Source organism: Gorilla gorilla, chromosome 3, assembly GCF_029281585.2.
Source record: "Gorilla gorilla gorilla isolate KB3781 chromosome 3, NHGRI_mGorGor1-v2.1_pri, whole genome shotgun sequence".
NCBI classification, from domain to species: domain Eukaryota; kingdom Metazoa; phylum Chordata; class Mammalia; order Primates; family Hominidae; genus Gorilla; species Gorilla gorilla.
The window spans coordinates 190,805,196-190,826,785 of record NC_073227.2 but is presented as its reverse complement, the minus strand read 5'-3'; the positions used below and the strand labels follow the sequence as shown (position 1 = coordinate 190,826,785).

Genomic DNA, 21,590 nt, shown 5'->3' with positions numbered 1-21,590 from the left:
TAACAAAGAGCCTCTGGCTTTCTTCCATTCATTCTAATTCTCTCATTAATTGGTCACTTGCTCACATCCTTGGTTTCCTCTCTTGAAAATGCTCTTTCATTCTCTACCACATGGCCAGGCTGTGAATTTTCCAAAATTTTTCCCCTCTGTTTCTTCTCTCATCTTACTATAAACAGCCAAAAGTGGTCATGCAGCAGCCTGAATGCTTTGCTGTTGAAATATTTCTTCTGCCATATATTCCAGTTCATCACTCTTAAGTTCTGCCTTTCATAAAGTCCTCAGGCATGGACACAGTTCAGCCAAGTTCTTTGCTGCTTTATAACAAGGATGGTCTTTACTCCGGTTTCCAATACTCTGTTCCTCATTTCCATCTGAGACTTCATTGGAATGGTCTTACTGTCCATATTTCGACCAACATTCTGATTGTAACTGAGTACCTCTATTTTTCTTTCTTTTTTTTTTTTGAGATGGAGTCTCGCTCGGTCACCCAGACTGGAGTGCCGTGGTACCATCTCAGCTCACTGCAAGGTACACCTCCAGGTTCACGCCGTCCTCCTGCCTCAGCCTCCCGAGCAGCTGGGACCACAGGCGCCTGCCACAACGCCCAGCTAATTTTTTGTATTTTTAGTAGAGACAGGGTTTCACTGTGTTAGCCAGGATGGTCTCGATCTCCTGACCTCATGATCTGCCTGCCTCGGCCTCCCAAAGTGCTGGGATTACAGGCGTGAGCTGCCGTGCCCGGCCTGTACCTCTATTTTTCTAAGAGAAAGATAACACATTTTTTTAATTACTTTTTTCTCCTTTTCTCTTTCCTCTTCTTCCCCTGTTTCCCACTTCCTACTTAGGTCCTTACCAATGCAATTATAACCTTTTACCTTCCCTTCACCAGACACTCCCTACAGGGCAAGCTTCTCTATGTGCTTAGAAGCTCCAGAGCCAAGAACCTCTCCAACCAGGGGACTGTCTCGGGAGACAACACTCAATTTACAACCTAAAGTATGCCCTGTAGGAAACTCTCTCCTACCTGGAGAGGACCCCGAGACAATGGCCACTTTACAGCCTAGTTCTGCCCGTGATGGCACCGCTCAGCTACCCAGTCCAGAAGGCACTGAAGCAAGTCACCAAAACCCCACTGGCTCACTCACTCCCCTGCATGCCATTCATGCCAAGTCCCCCTTTATAAACCCCTGCTTTCTGCCCTACAAGTAAAGCAGTGCCCTTCAGGCAGAAAGCCTGTACTCCTTCCTGTAAGCTAGTTTTTGAATAAAAATTCACTTTCTTCACACCAGACCTTGCTGTTGTTAGTTGGATTCTGCACGTGGCAAGCAACTGAATCTGCATTTTGGTTACATGATCACAACCACTTAAGTAATCTCTAAGAAGATGCAGACTTTCCCTAGTCTTCTCTTCTGAGTCCTCACCAGGATCACCCCCTAATGCTCCATTCACACCTAAACAGTTTTTTCTAGCCTGCTCCTCCAAACTCTTTCAGCACCCACCCATTACAAAGTCCCAAGGCTGCTCCCACGTTTTCAGGTATCTGTATAGCAACAACCCTACTTCTCAGTACTAATTTTCTGATTTAGTCCATTTTCTGTTGCTTATAACAGAATACCTGAAACTTATAAAGAAAAGGTCATTTATAAAGAAAAGGAGTTTCTTTCTTACAGTTCTGGAGGCTGAGAAGTTCAAAGGGCCACATCTGCTGACAGCCTTCCTGTTGTCACTGGTAAACCGAATTCTTTCTCCATTTTGTATATATTGCGCAGAAAGAACATTCAATTGGAAAAGGCAATCAGGTTTTTATTCACTGGCCAGGGAACGGAGAAGGCCAGCTCTCACTCTAAATGCACCTTCTCTCTGAACGTTGCATGGGTTTTTAAGGACTAGGTTCAAGGTAGAAGAGGAATGTTAGCATGTGCAGAGCGGCCCTCCAGACATGCAGGCTCAATTCATATGCATATGACTTCATACATCACATGTACACAAAACACCAGAGCTTTTCTTTCAGGGGAGGGAATTTTAGCATTGTAATGATATTTTAATGACCTCAAGGCAACTGTTCCAATTTGTGCCGGTTTCGTGAGGTCTTGTCTTCCTTTGATACCTGGTCAGGGGTCAAGAAGCTCTGTCGCCATCAGGGGCCGTCTTATTTCTTTACGCAGCTGTGCCTATAAATAAAGGGACTGAAAAAAAAAAAGTAAGAAAAAGAAGAAACTTTCCTAGTTATTTCATCAGGGCTCCACTGGTAATGTTGTTGATGGGGACCCTCTGCAGAATCCTGAGGGGGTGCAGGACACCACATGGCGAGGGGGTTGAGTGTGCTAACATGCTTGCTCAGGTCTCTCTTCCTCTTCTTATAAAGCCACCAGTCCACTTCCATGATTGCCCATTAATTCACTAACTCATTAATCCATTAACCCACTAATGGATTAGTCCATTTATGAGGGGAAAGCCCTCATGATTTATTCCATCTCTCAATCCTGCCACATTGGGGAATAAATTTCAGCAAGAGTTTTGGAGGGAAGAAATATTCAAAATGTAGCACCACCAAAGCAGAAAAGCAATCATAAGCTCTTGCATTAAGTGACATTGCATTGAACTAAAAATGGACAGAATGTAAGAATGTGACATATTCACCTTGGCATCTGGAGATTTTAACATGCTTCTTTCAGAATTTGAATCATCATTCAGAAAACAAACACACAAATAAGGATGTAGAAGATATGAAAAATTCAATTATCATTCTTGACCTCAAAGGCTATACATGAAAATTTTTGTCAGCAAATAGCAAACAGCAAACATATTTTTTCAATTCTTTATGTAACATTTATAAAAACTGATACACTATTAAGCTGCAAAGATAATCACAATAAATTAGGGAAGAAAAGTAGTATAAGACCACAATAAAATGAAGTAGAAATAAACATAAAAATGATTAGAATCATAAACTACCATATCGATATTAAAATGTATTCTAAATGTAGAGAAATTAAAAATGTTTGGGGTTGGTAATGACAAGATAGATCAATAGAATAGACCAGAAAGTCAAGATATAGATCAAAATTAATATAGGAGTAAAAAGCAGTATTTCAAATTAGTTGGGGTAAAAAGATTCATTAAATCATATTTCACAATTTATTATAGCCATCTAGGGAAAAAGTCAGATTCTTTCCTCACCCCTTACTTCAAAATAAGTTCCAAACAACCTATCAATTTAAACATCAAAAAAGTGAAATAATAAGAGTGCTGGGAAAAATATAGGAGTTTTAAAAATAATCTTAGAACGAGGAAGACCTTCCTAAGCAAAACATAAAACCCAGAAAAGATAAAATCGATAGATAAAATTTATTTAAAATTATAAATTTCTATAGGAAAAATGCAATAAGCAAATCAAAGTAAAATTTAAAAAACTGGAGTGGATGGCATTTGCAACATTTATAATGAGAATTGATTAATTTCCTTAATAGGTGGAAAGCTCTTAAAAGTCTACAAAATGAAAGTACAACCAACAAACAACAACCAAAAAATCCAATAGATTAAGGACATAATCAGTTCATAACAAAATAAATATTATTGAAAAGATACTCAAAATCACCTAAAATTAGAAACCAAAAAGAGCAGAATCTAAAATGAAATAGACAAATAAAAAAGACAATTATTAGTAATACTTGCCACCTGAAACATAAACACCATAAATTTTTTTCTGAAAAGGTTTTCAATTTTCTTTATAACTTCAATACCAAAATCTGACAGGTGGCTCAAAAAAAAAAAAAAAGCATATACCAATCTCACTTACGAGTATAAACACAAGAATAACAAGAATAGTAACAAATAAAATCAGAAGTATATTTTTATTTTTATTTTTTTAGTCAGAGTCTCACTCTGTCACCCAGGCTGGAGTGCAGTGGTACGATCTCAGCTCACTGCAACCTCTGTCTCCCAGGTTCAAGTGATCCTCCTGCCTCAGCCTCCCAAGTAGCTGGGATTACAGGTGAACGCCACCACACCTGGCTAATTTTTATAATTTTAGTAGAGAAGAGTTTCACTATGTTGCTCAGGCTGGTCTCAAATTCCTGTCCTCAAGTTGTCCGCCTGCCTCAGCCTCCCAAAATGTTGGGATTACAGGCATGAGCCACCACGCCCAGCCCAGAAGTATGTTTTTAAAAACTCACTAACACCAGTTAGGATTTATTTCTGGAACATAATAATGGTTTAATGTTAGGAAATCCACAAAATTCATGGTAAAAGTCACAATCAAACTATGTATGATAGAGATTTGATATAATTTAATATCCATTACTGATTTTAAAAATGTATTAACAAATTAAAGGAGGAAAGCACTCTATCATAGTAAATGGCATTTATAGGTAACAAGAGCAAATGTGATAGTGAATCGTGAGACATCAAATCATTTTCTTCAAGGCAGGAATAAAACAAAGAAGTTCTTTATCACTCTGTGCCTGATAATTCCCCCATCTGGAGTCTTTGTAAATTTGTTTCTGTTGTTGGTTATTTTTCTTGGTTCTTGCTCATGAAGTCCAAACTCCTGAATGTGTGCTGGCCATTTTACTTGAAAATTGTAGAAAGAGATCTAAAATAACATTATCTTTCTCCAAAGAGGATTTGAAAGAGTTGTTTTTGCCAAGCATCCAGGGCACTAGCGATCTGGATCACCTCAGCCCAAGCACAGGGCTTACAATTCTGCTGGCCACCAAGATTGCTGTAACCTGGATCACAATCCATGCAAGGACTAGATTCTATCTGATGTTCTTTACTCCAATGGATCAGTCTTTTGGGGGCCCAGCTCAAAGTGCAGGATGGCTTGCTAGGCACTCACCCTTGGCAGGCCCTGGATTACAACCTTAGCCAGTGAGAGTCCTGAAAACACAACTCACCTCTCTGCAGTCTCTTCTGGATTAAGAAACACCACCAGGGGGCCGGGCGTGGTGGCTCACACCTGTAATCCCAGCACTTTGGGAGGCCGAGGCGGGCGGATCACGAGGTCAGGAGATCGAGACAATCCTGGCTAACACGGTGAAACCCCATCTCTACTAAAAATACAAAAAATTAGCTGGGCTTGGTGGCGGGCGCCTGTAGTCCCAGCAACTCGGGAGGCTGAGGCACGAGAATGGCGTGAATGCGGGAGGCGGAGCTTGCAGTGAGCTGAGATCCGGCCAGTGTACTCCAGCCTGGGCGACAGAGTGAGACTCCGTCTCAAAAAAAAAGAAACAGCACCAGGGGCAAAGTGAACCCAAGTGCCAAGCTCAAATTCTGCGCTCTCTTCCTCTCATTCTTCATCATCTTCTTAGCTTTTTGAAGCTTTTAAGAAGAGGGTTTTTAAAAAAATTCTTTTAAATTTATTTTAATTTTTATTTTTAAATAGAGACAATGTCTCACTGTGTTGCCCAGGCTGGTCTCGAACTTCTGAGCTTAAGTGATCCTCCCGCCTCGGCCTCCCAAAGTGCTGGGATTACAGGCATGAGCTACCATTCCTACCCAACACAGATTTTTAAATTTGTCACCAGAAAGAGGATTGATCTAAATGATCTCATCCGAAACTCCTAGAAGCAGAAGTCTTACTCTATTCTTCACCATTTTTCCAGAAACTCTGACCAAAGAGAGACAACAAAATATGTATAAAATATTTATGAAATATATATAAAATATTATAGTTGTTTGAAAACAAGCAAAAAAGCCCCGCTCTTAAATACAATAAAAGAACATAGGTGTGAGTTACAAAAAACATTTTTTAATCACTTGTTTTTCTATGGAAAATAAGTTATCAGAAAATATAAGGAAAAATTTAGAAGAAAAAACAAAAACACAAAATACAAATGTTATGGTCTTTTTGATGTAGCAACGTGACTAAATTAATATCCCCAATATTGAATCTAACACTAATCCAGGTGTTGCGCTGAAGGTATTTTGTAGATCAACATCCATAATTGATTGACTTTACGTAATGATGATTATCCTTGATAATTTTGGTGGGCCTCATTCAATTCACTGAAAGCCTTAAAAGCAGAATGGGGCCGGGTGCGGTGGCTCACGCCCGTAATCCCAGCACTTTGGGAGGCCGAGGTGGGCGGATCACCTGAGGTCAGGAGTTCGAGACCAGCTTGGCCAACATGGTAAAACCCCGTCTCTACTAAAAATACAAAAATTAGCTGGGTGTGGTGGCAGGCGCCTGTAATTCCAGCTACTCGGGAGGCTGAGGCAGGAGAATTGCTTGAGCCCAGGAGGCAGAGGTTGCAGTGAGCCAAGATCGTGCCACTGCATTCCAGCCTGGCCAACAGGGAGAGACTCTGTCTCAAAAAAGAAAAAACAAAAAACAAAAAAAGAAAAGCAGAACTGAGGCTCCCAGGAGGAAGGAATTTCATCTCTGGATAGTGGCTTCAGCTGATGTCCAAGAATTACAGTCTGCCCTTCCTGATGGCCTGACAGATCTAGACTGTCCTCTCTAGCCCCCCAAATCCCATCATTGTTACACAATTATTGGCAACAAATATTTCAATATGTACCTCCTGTTGGTTTTGCCTTTCAGGTTAAACCCTGACTGATAAAATAGGTAATAAACTAAACAAGAATTTATGTGGAACTTTTTTGAAGAAAAATGTAAAATGCTGCTGAAGAATATAAGAGCAGATAAAGAAACTTACCCAATTTCTGTACTGAAAATGCAAAATATTACAAAACTTAATGCAATTTGAAATTAAATCCCAACAAGACATTTTGGGGAACTTGACAAATTTCTTCTAAAAAAAAAAAATTGTCATGGCTATGGGGTGGTGGAATTAACCTACCAAATAGTAAAACATGCCATAAAGCTACAGTAATTTTAAGTGTGGTGTTAGAAGGGGAAGAAATAAATAGATCAAAGAAACAAAATAAGGAACTCAGAAATAGACATGTGTATAAGTGGGAATTTACTGTATGATAAATATGACTTTCAAATCAGTACAGGTAAGCTGGATGTACTAGTTATCTTTTATTGTGTGACACACCACTCAGAACCTCAGTCAATTGAAATAAGAACCATTTACATTTATTTAGTTCATAATTTTGTGGCATGGCAATTGGGCTAGAGTAAGCCAGGTGGATTTGGGATCTGACCAGACTTGGTTGATCTTGGCTGAGCCTGCTCATGTGTCTGTAGTCAGCTGGTTGGCCAGTGGAGCTGACTAGTTTTAAATGGTCTCACTCACACATCTCATGATTGTCTGGGAGAAACAGGGGAGAATGGGCCACAAGTCTCTTACCATCCATCAGGCTAACCTGGCCTTGTTTAGATAGTGGCAGAGTTCTAAGAGCAGAGAACAGGTAAGCCCCAATGTATAATCACTTTTCAAGTGCCCTTTTGTATCATATTTGCTACTGTCCCATCAGCCTAAACAAGTCAATACCAAGCACAGAATCCATGGGGGAGGGCACTACCAAAGGGCATGGTTACAAGGAGGAGTAAGCAAATTGAGGTCATTACTGCAACTGATCTAACACAATGAATTATTCAATAAATGGCGCCAGGAAAATTATTAAAATGTTGTGGGAGCAAAGTAGGTTAAACTCCTATTTACGTCAAGGTAAATTTCAGATGTATTAAAAATTAAATGTAAAAATTACCATATTTCAATAACAGTTGACAAACAACAATGTTGAGGAAATATTTGCAACATATATGGCAATAGAATAAGGTCCATAATATATGAAGAGAGGTTAGAAATAAGTAAGAAAAAGCTAAAGCAGTGGGGAAAAGATATAAATTCTTGGAAGAAATGCAAACAGACTTTAAACAAAGGAAAATATGCTTAACATCAGCAACTTTCAAAGAAATGCAAATGAAAACAAAATATTTGCCAGTTTGACAAAATGGTGTGTTCACGTCAAGTGCTATAAAGTGGGTGGGAAATAGGTACCTTCACATCATGTTTGTTAAAATATAAGTTGGCAATGTATTTCTGGAGGGCAAACTAACACTATGTATCAAAAATGTTAATGTGCATACCCTTTGATTCATCAGTCTAATTTCTGGTAATTTATTTAAGAGTTAAGTGTGAAAAGGTATAGACAAAATATATGTTATGTAAAATAATATTTATTATTGCCCTTTTTTAAGAAGCTAAAATTAGGGAAAAAAATCAAACTTTCCATCAATAGAATTATCATGATGTATACGTACAATGAAACATCATGCAGTATTTATTCCAGTGATCTGGTGGAGTCATAAAATAAAATTTTAAAAAAGAAAAACAGAAATATTATGCAGTATTCAAATGCATAAAACAGATCCTCATGTATTGCTACAGAAAGATACTCATGATAGATTCTTGACAGGCATATGTAGATTAATAAAATATATGACCTCTCCTACGTATAGATTTTTGTCATCGGCACAAACAATTATAGGGAATGTTTACCAAATTGTAAAAAGGATTGAAGGATTTGTTTTTACACTTTTGCTATTCTGTTCAGCTTTTTTAAACAGTAATAAACTGCAATGGAATTGCTTTTATGTTGCAATGAAGTTAACTCTATTAGTGTGCTTCTTTAAAAATCACCCTAGGTCGGATGTGGTGGCTGATGCCTTGCAATCCCAGCACTTTGGGAGCCAGAGGCAGAAGGATAACCTGAGCCCAGGAGTTCGAGACCAGCCTGGGCAACATAGAGAGATCCTGTCTCTATTTTCTTCTTTAAAAAATTTATTTAAACAATAAAATTTTAAAATTACTTCAAAGAATTCTTTGACAACCAGTATTTTGATGCCATAGCATTCTGATAATTTTTAACAATGTATTTTGAACCTTTATGAATTCTTCAGATAGAAAGTGCAATCATGGACTAATGCAAAATGCTGCTCCTGGTAACAATGAGAAGATGAATTTCTAAAAGTCTCGAAGAAGAGAGTGACTCCATTAAAAGAAGAGAAATTTAAAACAGAGTATAAACCAAAGTCCCATGAAACTCCATTGGCTCCCAGAGCAGGATCAACTTGTTATTAGTGAATGAAACTAAAGGATTCAAAGGTGGTTAAGATAAGGGAATAAAGAAGAGACATTATTTAGAATCCCGTCTTTCAGTGAAGTCTGTCTATATTCTGTAAACCTCTGTGGCATCTTTGGGCCTCAGGTTTCCATCCATCTCTAATTAGTATTGGCAATTAAGGGTTACATATGTGAGCTAAACAAAAATTTATAGTCCTAAATAATTACTTAAAGTTATTCAGCACCTCCATTAATGCCAGAGCTGATTTGAGCACCAGTGAAATATGTCTTCTGTCTGTTATCAGGAAGAGAGAAGGTGCAAAGTCATAGGGAGGTGAGGGTTTTCAGCAGAGGCCAAGAACAACATTTGTCTAATTGCTTAGGCGCAGGTACACATTGACCAGATTGTTAATTCATAAATTTGTAAATAATTGCCTTGAAGAAATAAAGACCTCATAAGTCACATTAACAAAGGGCCAAATTCAAGGACATTTATTAAACATGAAAGAGATTTATAGATAAGGAAGGTGTGCTGCTTGGCCATCAGGATGAACTGATAGTAACCTCAAATGGCTATTTCATTTTGAAAATGCATATGATTCCTTATGCTTCTATCTTACCATCTATCAAGTGAGGGCACTGTTGACTTTCAATCTGTATGACAGATTTAGGGAGAGCTAGCTCACCTTTTAAGGCTTTCACAGAGAAAATGTGTAGCAAAAAAAAAAAAAAAAAAAAAAAAGCACAAGTTTTCGAATCTGGAGCTGCACCCCAGTTTCCTCTTCTGAAAAATGGGCAAAATACGGTTCACTTCCTAGGGTGCTATGAGGATTAAATGAGACAATATACGCATAAGGTCTGGAATATCATTAATACTCAGTGAATGTTTTTCTCATCCTTTCCTCTGGCCATCCCACCTCCTTGTGATGCTCTCCAGGCTCTTCTTAAGTGGGTCACATCCACCTCATCCTTCCACATCACTCAAAACTCACCTCCTACACAGAGTTACTTTCTCTTCTCATTTAATATCTATATCACAAGGGTAGATATTAGAGGGTGGGGAGAAATTCTTTGGTTCACTTAATAATTAGGGCTGGGTGCAGTGGCTCATGCCTATAATCCCAGAACTTTGGGAGGCCAAGGTGGGTGGATCACCTGAGGTCAGGAGTTTGAGATCACCCCGGCCCACATGGCGAATCCTGACTCTACTAAAAATACAAAAATTAGCCGGGCGTGGTGGCGGGCGTCTATAGTTCCAGCTACTCAGGAGGCAGAGGCAGGAGAATCGCTTGAATCCGGGAGGTGGAAGTTGCAGTGAGCTGAGATCGCTCCACTGTACTCCGACCTGGGTAACAAGATGAGGACTCTGTCTCAAAATAAATAAATAAATAAATAATAATTAGTCAATGAGCTCCTATTCTGTTGTCAGGCATGGACTTAGCTCTTCAACTAGATTAGAAGTTCCCTGTGTTTTGGGGCATTATCTTAAACTTCTTGATTTCCCCCACAGCACTCATCATGTAGTAACATTTACTGCTTAATTATTAGTTTACATTACTTGATTGACTGAGAGATTTTCTGAGGCACCTAAAATATTTGGGTAAACTTTTTTACAAGAGACTTGCTCTGTCAACTGGGCTGGAGTGCAATGGTCTGATCATAGGTCACTGCAGCCTTGAATTACTGGGCACAAACCATCTTCCTGCCTTGGCCTCCCAAAGTGTTGGGATTACAGGTGTGAGCCACCACATCCAGCATATTTAGGTAAGTATTTTAAAGGTGACTTGGTACATCAATAATGCCAATGTCAATCGCAAGCACCATAGCTATATGGATAGTTTGTGAAAGAAGAAAGAAGCCAGTTTTCAATCTGTTCTAAAAAAAAATGACATTCATATCATGATCTTCCAAAGTTCTCTCCTTTTTTCAATATAGTTAAACATTTCTCAAAAAATCTCCTATGTGTTTCTGAAGTTTGAACCCCAGTTCCATGAAGTTTACACAAAAGCTCAATATGGTAATACTTCTTTCAGGTGATACATTGGATAAAATGGTTTTTAATAATTGAATATCTGTTTTTGAACATGCATCAACACTTTTGACTTTAAAAAAAAAATGCTTGACCGGGCACAGGGGCTCACAACTGTAATCCCAGCACTTTGGGAGGCCAAGGCAGGTGGATCACCTGAGGTCAGGAGTTTGAGACCAGGCTGGCCAACATGTTGAAACCCTGTCTCTAATAAAAACACAAAAAATTAGCCGGGCATGGTGGCAGGTGCCTGTAATTCTAGCTACTTGGGAGGCTGAGGCAGGAGAATTGCTTGAACCCGGGAGGCAGAGGTTGCAGTGAGCCGAGATCATGCCACTGCACTCCAGCCTGGGTGACACAGTGAGACTCTGTCTCAAAAAATAGAAAAATAAAAAAATGCTTGATCCAGGACAATAAAAAATTGTTTTAATCCACTTTCAGAAATTACATTTTGTATGCAAATTTATCAACCAGAAATTTTCATGTTTTCCATTAACCTAATGAAAAATACATAAACAGCAATCTAGGCATTGTATCAACATTTTAATAATCATTATGCAATAGCTATGCCTCATTGAGAAACAGGTTTTCTTCCTTGGCAATAGAATGCTTTAAAAATTGCTTTTCATTACTTATTTTATTATATAATTTTTAGTTTTACATTTCCTATTTATACCATGAATGATTAAGAGTGGATACCACCAAAGACCACTCCAGAACATTTAATGTTGACCAGCCCTTACTCAGCAGGATACTGACGAGTAAGCAGCCATTCCAGATAAGTAAGTGAGGGGCTTTCTGTTATGTAAGCAGTGGGGACGTTTACTGAAAGCAGCGCTGAGAAAATCGGCAGCCGCAGATCCTGTTGAAGAAGCAAAGAGCTGAGAGCAGGTGGGAGTGGAAGAATATATTGGGAAAGTAGTGCAATGATGCAAACCCACTCATCATTAATAGTTTCAGCATTTATGTTCAAAAAGAGAAATGTATAGAGCAGGTGAGCAGTCAGAAACCAGATTAGCTCAGTTCAGATGGAGTATCCCGGGGAACAGCAAAGATTCAGACAATGGAAAGAAGAAATACTTAAAAACACACCCAAAGAAAAACAAATGGAATACAGTTGAAATGACCTAGACTTGGCATCAAAACAAAACAAAACAAAACAAAACAAAAGAATTAGGCTCAAGACCTAGCTCTGGTCTTGATAACTTCTCTGAGGCTTATTTTCTTCCTTTGCAAAATGAGGGAAATAGTATCTGCAGCCTTGAATTAAGAGGAGTAAATGAATCCTTGGGGAAACCCTTTATAAACTCTAACATGTCACATGCAGTGTTATTGTTATTTTCTAAAGTTATGTCCAAGCTCCTACGTTCTCTTCCTGCCGCCTTCCTCCCTCTTCCAAGCTTGAGTCAGGGTTAATGGCAAGAGCATGTTATTGGCTCTGGTGCTAAGAGGTAGAGCTTTCCCTGTGAGTAGCTGAAGGACTAAAGCTGGATCAGCATGAGTACACTGCAATAATTTCCTCCGTTGATCTGGACACAATAATTCCAATTATGCACCTGAAATTTTCATTAGCTTAAGTAGTCAAATCAGCTTAATAGCTTGTATTGAACTCACATTCATATAAAATTGTGAAGACTTCCCTTTTTCTAAAAATAATTAATCCTTGTTCTATACTTGTGCTGTTGATATTTAAAACCAATGTGCAACATTTTTATTCCTGCTAAATTTTATCCGGCTGACTGGCCCCTTGAGTGCAGCCAGCTGAGATCAGGCATCCTAATTATTAGCCTGCTCTCCCAGATTTACATCATCCATGAGAAGCAGCGTCTCCCTGGAGAAGCTGTGACGTCAAATTAAACAAAGTGGTACACGAAGTTTGCTACACATTCCATGCTGGATAGATCATCTTGGAGATTACAATGTCCATTACCATACTGGGGCCTCTGATAGTCTATAGTAAGGAATCCTAGTTAACTGTGTTTAACCTTGTATTTCCCAATTTTTTTTTTGACCATGGAACACACCTTAGGAAATTTTGGTATTAGAAAATGAAATACTGTGCTGCCATGAAAAGAATGAGGTAGATCTACTTGAACTGACATGCAAACATCTTTAAATATTACGGGAGAAAAAGCAAGTACAAAACAACAAGCATAGTCTAACTGCCTTTTAAATTAAATGAATAAATGAATCCAGTACATATGTAGGTACATGTGCAGAAATCCCTAAGCGCATGTATAAAAGGCTGGAATGATAAATATCTTTCTGCTTTTGGTGACTATCCCTGGAGATCAATATAAGATCTAATGGAATGGTGATGAATGGAGACCTTTGTATTTCAATCTACGTGTTGCATAGTATCTGAATCTTTACACTGAGAATGTATGATAAATTATTTGTTTAGTAAATACAATTTTTAAGTTATAGGATTGTAGGGTGAAGTGGGCCAATATTTTAGCCAGTGATTATGTATAACTACATTTTTAGATAGTAACTAGCCAACTGGAATAAAAGAAATCAAATAAATATGCAAAATCAAAACAAATGAAAAATTGTACTTCCTGCCCAGATTCTGCAAGTCAGTAAATAAGACTTTGCAAGACAAGTTAAGCAGATTTTAAAACCTTTGGTGGAAAATATTTTCCACACAGTTTATTTGGATTAAAAACTGAGGACTATGTAGTATAATTATTACAACCTGCCTTGCCTGAGGATGATGTTAAACAAAGACCGAATCTCAAAATATTATTAAAGATTAAAATAAGAACTCTTGTAGAGCAGGGCAAAGATTAGATGGTTCTGGGTTCAAATCTAGAATTCTATGCTTTCTTTTAAAGCCTCGGTTTCCTCATCTGCAAATCATAGTTGTTTAAGACTTAACTGAGGGAAGGGTAGCGGGAATGGGGACAAAGTGGGGATGATCAATAGGTACAAAAATAGAAGGAATCAGATCTAGTATTTGATAGCACAACAGGGTGACGATAGTCAACAATTATTTATTGTATATTTTAAAATAACTAAAAGAGCAGGATCGGAATGTTCCTAAGACAAAGAAATAAATGCTTTGGGTGATGGATACCCTAATTACCCTGATTTGATTATTACACACGGCATGCCTGTGTCAAAACATCACATGTACCCCATAAATATATATACCTCTTATGTACCCACAATAGTTAAAATTTGTTTTTTAATTTAAAAAGACTTAACTGAAAAATATAGGGTAAATTATCTGGCTCAAAATTTACATTAACACTTTTTCCATGCAACAATGTCATGTATTACTTTTGAGAGCAGGCTAGAAGTCTGAGAAAAATTAGAGCTCTGTCAGAAATGAAACCAAAAGATGGACTTGGAATCCAAGAAAAGCCATTTAAGTTTCCTTCTAAGCAAGTATTCATACTCACAACTCGGTGTTTACTACTGAGGCATGACTGGGGGTCCTGACGGTGTGACTCAAAGCTGTGTTCTGCATTCCTGGGTATAACCACGGGGTCCTGACAAACGCCATTGAGCTGTTTTGTCCCCAGAAATGTTCATCCCAGTTAAAGTGAAATGAGAGCCCAAAATTTCAGACCCACAGCAGCTACACAAAGGTGCATTTATGAGAAAAGCATGTCTTAAAGGATTCTTAATCGATACACAGTATCTTTGTCAGGCTTTTAGGAACATAATGAGATGAGTCACTGTATTAGAAGGATGGGAAAGAATCGGAGAGGAGAAAAGACTGGAGTTTATGAATGACCTAAAGCATCCGGGCAATGAAAAGCAGTGCAAAATGGTCATAGGTTTGTGACTTAAAGAGGTAAAAGCCAACAATCGTGAGAAAAAAAATGAAGATTTTAGGAAAGTGAATGAGAATGGATTTTTAAGTGCTAGGTTTTTAAAAGCAATGGATTCACCTCAATTAGCATCAACTTAAAGGATAATGTCTCAAGATGGACAGACTTTACCTTTTTGTGTTTTTTAAATCAGCCCCCTGAATCCTACTGTAAATTCCTTTAAAAACGTAACCCTGTGAGGATGAAGAGTATCACGTCAAGGTATTCTGTAGATTGCATGTAATTTCTCCTCACGCGGACGATGGACTGGAAAACTTGTGTTCTTCTGAGCTGTGGAAGTGGAGCCGCGTTGCCAGGGAGACAGAGCGGTACCCGGAAGAGCCCCTCACCATCAACCTCCGCAAGTGCCTCTTATGATGAGGCGGCTGCGCGGCCAGCAGCAGCAATTCCAGCCAGGTAATCTGGGTGTAAATTACTCAAGTCGAGAATTTTTCATAGCAAATTTTTAAGCAGTCGAATCCCTCTTACACACACTTAGTCAGCAATACTGAGGAGAAATGTCTTGCTCCCTCCTGGTTTCCATGGGGAGGGATTTTTCCCAAGCCTCTCCCCACCGCTACTCCCTCCACCCTAGGGGAACTGGAGGAACCTAACTGATTGGTAAACTTGGGAAATGCAATGATCAATATCCACTCCATGATCTTGGATAAACTTGGGAAATCCAATGATCAATATCATAGCTTCACTCCTCAGAAGGAGCATAGCCTGCAGGAACTTCTCTTCCCCGCCTTAGTATTACCCCGGCAGAATTCGCAGAGACAACAGCCCTGGACCAGACTACCAGGGTCTGCGCTGGTGAATCAGACTAATCCTGAGATCTAGTTAGGACAGCCATTTTGCTTTCCGTTAAGATACATCCTCCAACTTGACCTCAATTTTGATATTTGAAAAGAATTTCATTTTCAATTCTGTTCATATTTGAACAGAATTCATTTTTTAGACACTGCACATTTTTAAAATTTTATTAAATTATTGAGAGACTGGATGGAAAGGAGGGGTGATACTCATTGGGGGCCTCCTCGTATACCCTAACAAGGGTGCTCAAATATGATGAACTCTAAGCCAAATACCACATAAGTCAAAGAATCTTAACTCGATGCATTTGGTTGGGCCCCAAGAAGGCCCTGAACTCCCCGGAAATGTATGGAAATCTTTGCATGTAGTGAATTTTTCTTTCCCTAAGAAAAGTTTTAAAATGTCCACCTAATGGTTGACAGCAAAAAATAAAAATGCAAATGAATCACAATGCCAGGCATTTTCAGCAAACCTAACATGTTAGATTAATCTCATTATTTCAAAGGTTCAAACATATATGTAAAATAAGTAATTGACTTAGTAGTGTTTATGAATGTAAGGCTTAGCTAAATGCCCCATGCAAGAAAGACTTTCTTATTATAATCAGCCTATAATGGTCGGTTTGTCTGATTTTATTTTTTTATGATGGCTCCTTGGCCAATTTATTACCATCATCAGGATAAATAAAATGGGGAGTTTTTTTTCTTAAATTCTGAGAGTTTAGGGGATGGTGTCTTGTGAGGAAAAGCCAAATATTGAACAGTTGGCTGCATACAAACATCTTACCAGGCAGACATGAAGAATAAAAAACTCCAAATCCTGCAAACTCTTGAATAGAACAAACACAGAGCCTATCTCCTTATGATTATTTCAAAAATTAGGTAAAATATAACTACATGTATATGCATGTACATAAAGCGCAAACGAAGTTCAAAGAGTGTCCTGTAAAACAATGCAGGCTTGCACCATGGGTAGGTCTAGATTTTACTGTTGAGAAATTAATACAAAAAGTTACCTCAAACCAGTGACAATCCAAGTGGAACCATTAGAAGAAAATCCCACATCACTCTGTAAGCCCAAATAAAAAACAAAATTAGCTAAAAAATAATAATAATAAGCCAGACATGAAAAAATGACAAACCTTACAAAGAAGCAATCCACCTTAAGGGAGAGACAGCAGATGTGACCAACGGGAAGAGTAATACCTCCAACAATGCAAGGTAATACAACAACCTGAGAAAGACTATGCAATCAGTATGTTTGAAATTATTCAAGGAAGGATAATAATAGCTGACGTTTATTTAGTGCTTGACTTGTAAAAATATAATCACTGACATTAATAGATTAAATGGCTCAGCTTTGAAGAAATTAACTAGAATTCAGCATAATGAATATGTAAGATAATACTAAAGAAGAGTTTAATTATGGAATATAGAATGAGAAATTCATATATATATATTTGAGTTTCAAGGGAAAAATGTACTCAGAATTGAATAAAAAATCTAAGTCCTCAGATTTAAAGTGCTCTGAGTATGGAACAGGATAAATAAGAGTAAACCCACACCTGGACAAATGGGAGTGAAACTGAAGCTCAGTATAAATAAAGAGAAAACCTTAAAAGTAAACACAGAGCAAAAGACAGATTACCAGCAATGGTACAATAATTAGTTTCCAACTGCAATTTTCACAGTATCTTCAAAGTGCTAAAATTCTAGACCCAGTTAAGGTATCATTCAAGAATTAGATGCAATAATAAAAATTTTCAGAAAAACAAAATTGAAAGAACTTATCATTTACAGATCCTTACAGAAAGAATTGGAGGCTGAAGAAAACTGGAGTAAAAAGAAAGAATTGGGCTGGGTGCGGTGGCTCACGCCTGTAATTCCAGCATTTGGGGAGGCTGAAGCTGGTGGATCACCTGAGGTCAGAGGTTCAAGACCAGCCTGGCCAACATGGTGAAAACCCATCTCTACTAAAAAAAAAAGAAAAAAAGAAAATTAGTTGGACTTGGTGGCATGCACCTGTAGTCCCTGCTACTCAGGAGGATGAGGCAGGAGAATAGCTTGAACCTGGGAGGCAGAGGTTGCAGTGAGCCGGGATTGTACCACTGCACTCCAGCCTGGGCAACAGAGTGAGACTCTGTCTCAAAAAAATAAAAAATAAATAAATAAAAAGAAAGGATTGAGCTGAAGAAAATATGAGCATAGTAGTCGGTAAACATAAGGTAAATGTAGGTAAGTATTTTTTTTCTTTTCTTTTCTTTTTTTTTGTGAGACAGAGTCTCACTCTCTCACCCAGGCTGGAGTGCAGTGGCACGATCTTGGCTCACTGCAACCTCCGCCTCCCAGGTTCAGGCAGTTATCTTGCCTCAGCCTCCCAAGAAGCTAGGATTACAGGCATGCACCACCACGCCCGGCTAATTTTTTGTATTTTTAGTAGAGACAAGATTTCACCATGTTGGTCAGGCTGGTCTTGAACTCCTGACCTCAAGTGATCCACCCACCTTGGCCTCCCAAAATGCTGGGATTATAGGCATGAGCCACCGTGCCTGGCAGGTAAGTATTTTCTGAAAGAAAAAAGAAAAAAGAAAAAACTTTGAAGAGAGGACTAAAAATGAGGAAGACCTAAACTACTGCACATTTATCACACTGAAAATGGGATAGAGAAGGTAGAATTAAAGCACTAAGTTTGCCAGAAGGGATATTATTCTGGACTTTGTTAAGTCAATTATATGTATTTAAAATTTAAATATTAGCATAAAAATAGAAACAGAATGTATAACTTCAAAACCATAAAAAAGGGAAGAATAAAGGGAAGTAAGGAAAAAAGAAACAAAAATAAGCCAGGAAAAAGGTAAAATGGAAGCACAAGGTAGGTAATACAAATAAAACAAAATATATCAGTACTCCTAATAAATGAATGGATAAATTAATTCAGCAGTTCAAAGTAAGAATTTTTTTACTGATTTTTTTCAATCAGCTATATCCCAAAGGAGACACATCAAAAACATATGAATACAGAAAGGTTGAAAACAAGTTGATGGTCAAAGTACACTATGGCTTCTCCCAGAAATCACCAAAGGCTAAAGACTGTAGATGAGGCTGGGGTGGCGGCTCGCACCTGTAATCCCAGCACTTTAGGAGGCTGAGGCAGGAGGATCCCTTGAGTTTAGGAGTTCAAGGTCAGCCTGGGCAACATAGTGAGACCCCATCTCTATATAAAAAAAAAAAAGACTGCAGATGATTTTGGTGGTAAGGACAAGCAGAGAGGGCAAGGATAGAGACAGGAATTGTTCCTGGATACCAAGCTGGGCCATCTGATTAAGGAACATGAAGGTCAAGTTCCTGAAGGAAATCTCTCGTTTGCTTCCCTGATTTCCTCCTGGACAAGGTCCTAAAGGTGGCATCCTTTCAGAGACATAAAAGGGGTGACTAGCCAGTTTCAAGGTATCTTTGGCTCTTGTGAATAATGACTTATTCATCCAGATATTGGGCACTCCAAGGAAGTAGCTACTGTCATTCATAATGCCATCGTCTCAGCAAGACATCCATTATCTCTCTGAGGCAAGACCACTGGGGAAACAATGAGCAAAGTGGGTGCTGTGGCTCAGCTTGTGCATCTGATTCCTTCCCTTCTGTAGTGGTTGTCTCTGTCCTCCTGCCCAACAGGCTGCTGCTAATGGACGGTATTGATTGCTGCCACTCTGGGTAGCTTGGCTAAAGCTACCTTGAACGTCATCTCTAAGGCACAACTTTTTCACTCTGATCTCTGCAAAGAGACTCAGTTTCCCAGTCAGGAATTTCATGATCATCTTAAAGATCCAAGAATGACTGGAGTTTCATTGCAGAAAACTCAGGACCCTGCCATACCCACCATAGTGTTTTTATTACACCAGCAAAATTAAATACATTAAACCTAAGTGGGTGGAAACTAGATATACCAGGCAAGTGTTAAACAACATAGACTTTCAGGTTAAAAAAAAAAAAAGAGTAGGAAAGGGAAGGCTAAAATCATAATGATAAAGAGGAAAGTGTTACAAGAAAGATAAAACAACTTTGAGCCTGTATGCATCTAAGATGTGGCTTCAAATTTTTCAAAACAAAAATTGGCAGAATTACAAAGAGAAATTGATCCATAGTCTCATAGAAATTTAACACACCTCTCTCAACAACAGATAAAACAAGCAGTTAATAACATAAATTATATATAAGAATTGGAAAACACTAAACCAGCAACTCACAAATAATCCCCTGAGAAGAACAGGCTAAGTTCTCCCCTTGTCTTATAAGAGAGAATTCAGAAATTGCTCGACTCCACGGGGACCAACCAAATGAGGCCAGAGCCTGGCTTGACCCTCAAAAGAAAAAACGGAAACCACAGCACTTCAGCTAAGTTCCCAGACTCCAGGGAGCTGGTTCCAGACCCTCCAAAGAGCATGATACCTGCAGGTGAGGGCAGTGAGCCTCACAATGACCAGTCTTGTCCTGTAGAAGTTGATGAGAAGGGCTGTATTGAGTGATTTTGATGTCCAAGCCAGACCCTGGTTGGTCACCTGAGTAGAGTGAATACTTCTGGGAAAGGAAAGTTTAGAATTTCTACAGATCAGACTGAAGGGTTCTTTCCCATTTCTTTCCTCGAACCAGGATTACAGGGAACAATACACTCTCACAAGGTGTAAATTTGACTACTTAACACACCATAGCCTTCTTTCCTGATTCACTCCACCCAACCTCCTACAGTACCTCATCCATAACCAGGAAGACGCTAATGAGCTTTGAGAACAGTCTCTAAACACATGTTGAAATTAACAGCTCATGTGGGTTAGTTCTGTTAAGGATCCCACAGATACAGAGAAATGTACTCAGTTTTCAGACAGAAGGCATGAGAGGAATTGAGTTTGGATGCTCTACTCCTACACACACAAAACTGAGCATCTATCTCCAAACTCAGGTTATAGGAAATTAGGACAGAGACAGATTTAATGTCTGGGTGAGCCAGGGAGCTGCACAGCCAAGATTAGAACTCCAGGCTCCCAAAGCCACTTCCTCCCTGTCACACTGCTGCCTTTTACTGTTTTTCCACTCAGGCTAATCATTACATGAAATTTGAAAACCAGTCACCAGGCTGAAGGCTATAAAGCCTTCAGGTAACTAAGGACCCTGTTTATAAAGAGCCAAGAGGATGCAATCCACACTTAAAATACTTCCCCATATGTGAAATACACAGATGTGAGCTCCAGCAGTTTGGATTAATAGTCTGATTCATCTTGTATCTAGCTGATAATTTCATCAAAATGACACATATTGTGAGAGAAGCATGCTGAAGGTTTTTAAAATTTGTTTTTAGCTTTTAACTCTTCAACAAAAGTCACTGCTTAAAATGGCAAGAAATGAATCAATCAATAAACCAGTTCAAAACCTACATATGCAGAGTCTTAAAATAGGTATTTATTTATAATTTTGAGAACATGTAATGGAAAAAAGATATCTTTTGTAAGAACTAAGGCACTTATCCTTCCTGTAAAGGGCTAGGCTAAGGACATGTTCATTATAGCAGATGGTTTGTTCTGCTAGATACTCATGTGTTGCATGTTCATTTCTGCTATTTGTTCTTTTGATGCACTGCCACAGCAATTTCTATAACTTCTTCTATAAAGGGCCAGTTAGGAAATATTTGCAGCTTTATGGACCATACAATCTCCATGGCGATTACTCAGCTTTGCCACAGTAGCGAGGAAGCAGCCGTGGTGTCTAAACAAATGAGCATGGCCAGATTTGGCTTGCCACATCTCTGCTCCACAGGACAAACTGCATTGTATGGCAGCAGGGGATAGCTGGCTGGATGCAGTATACAGTCCAGACCAGTTGACTGATATTTTTGTTTGCAAGTAAATGGAATCTCTTTTTTGTGTGTTTGTTTTGCTCTGTTTTTTTGACACAGAGT

At 38.7% G+C, this 21,590-nt stretch overlaps 1 long non-coding RNA gene across 1 annotated transcript; it reads right to left on the bottom strand.

The window, feature by feature from the left end:
- Nucleotides 1–1,786: 1,786 nt before the first annotated feature.
- LOC129533149 (uncharacterized) lies at nucleotides 1,787–15,231 on the bottom strand. Its single transcript, XR_008679189.1, has 2 exons — nucleotides 14,964–15,231; nucleotides 1,787–2,186 (listed from the first exon to the last, which is right to left on the bottom strand). It is a non-coding gene; the product is annotated as an uncharacterized lncRNA (long non-coding RNA).
- Between the last annotated feature and the right edge of the window lie 6,359 nt (nucleotides 15,232–21,590).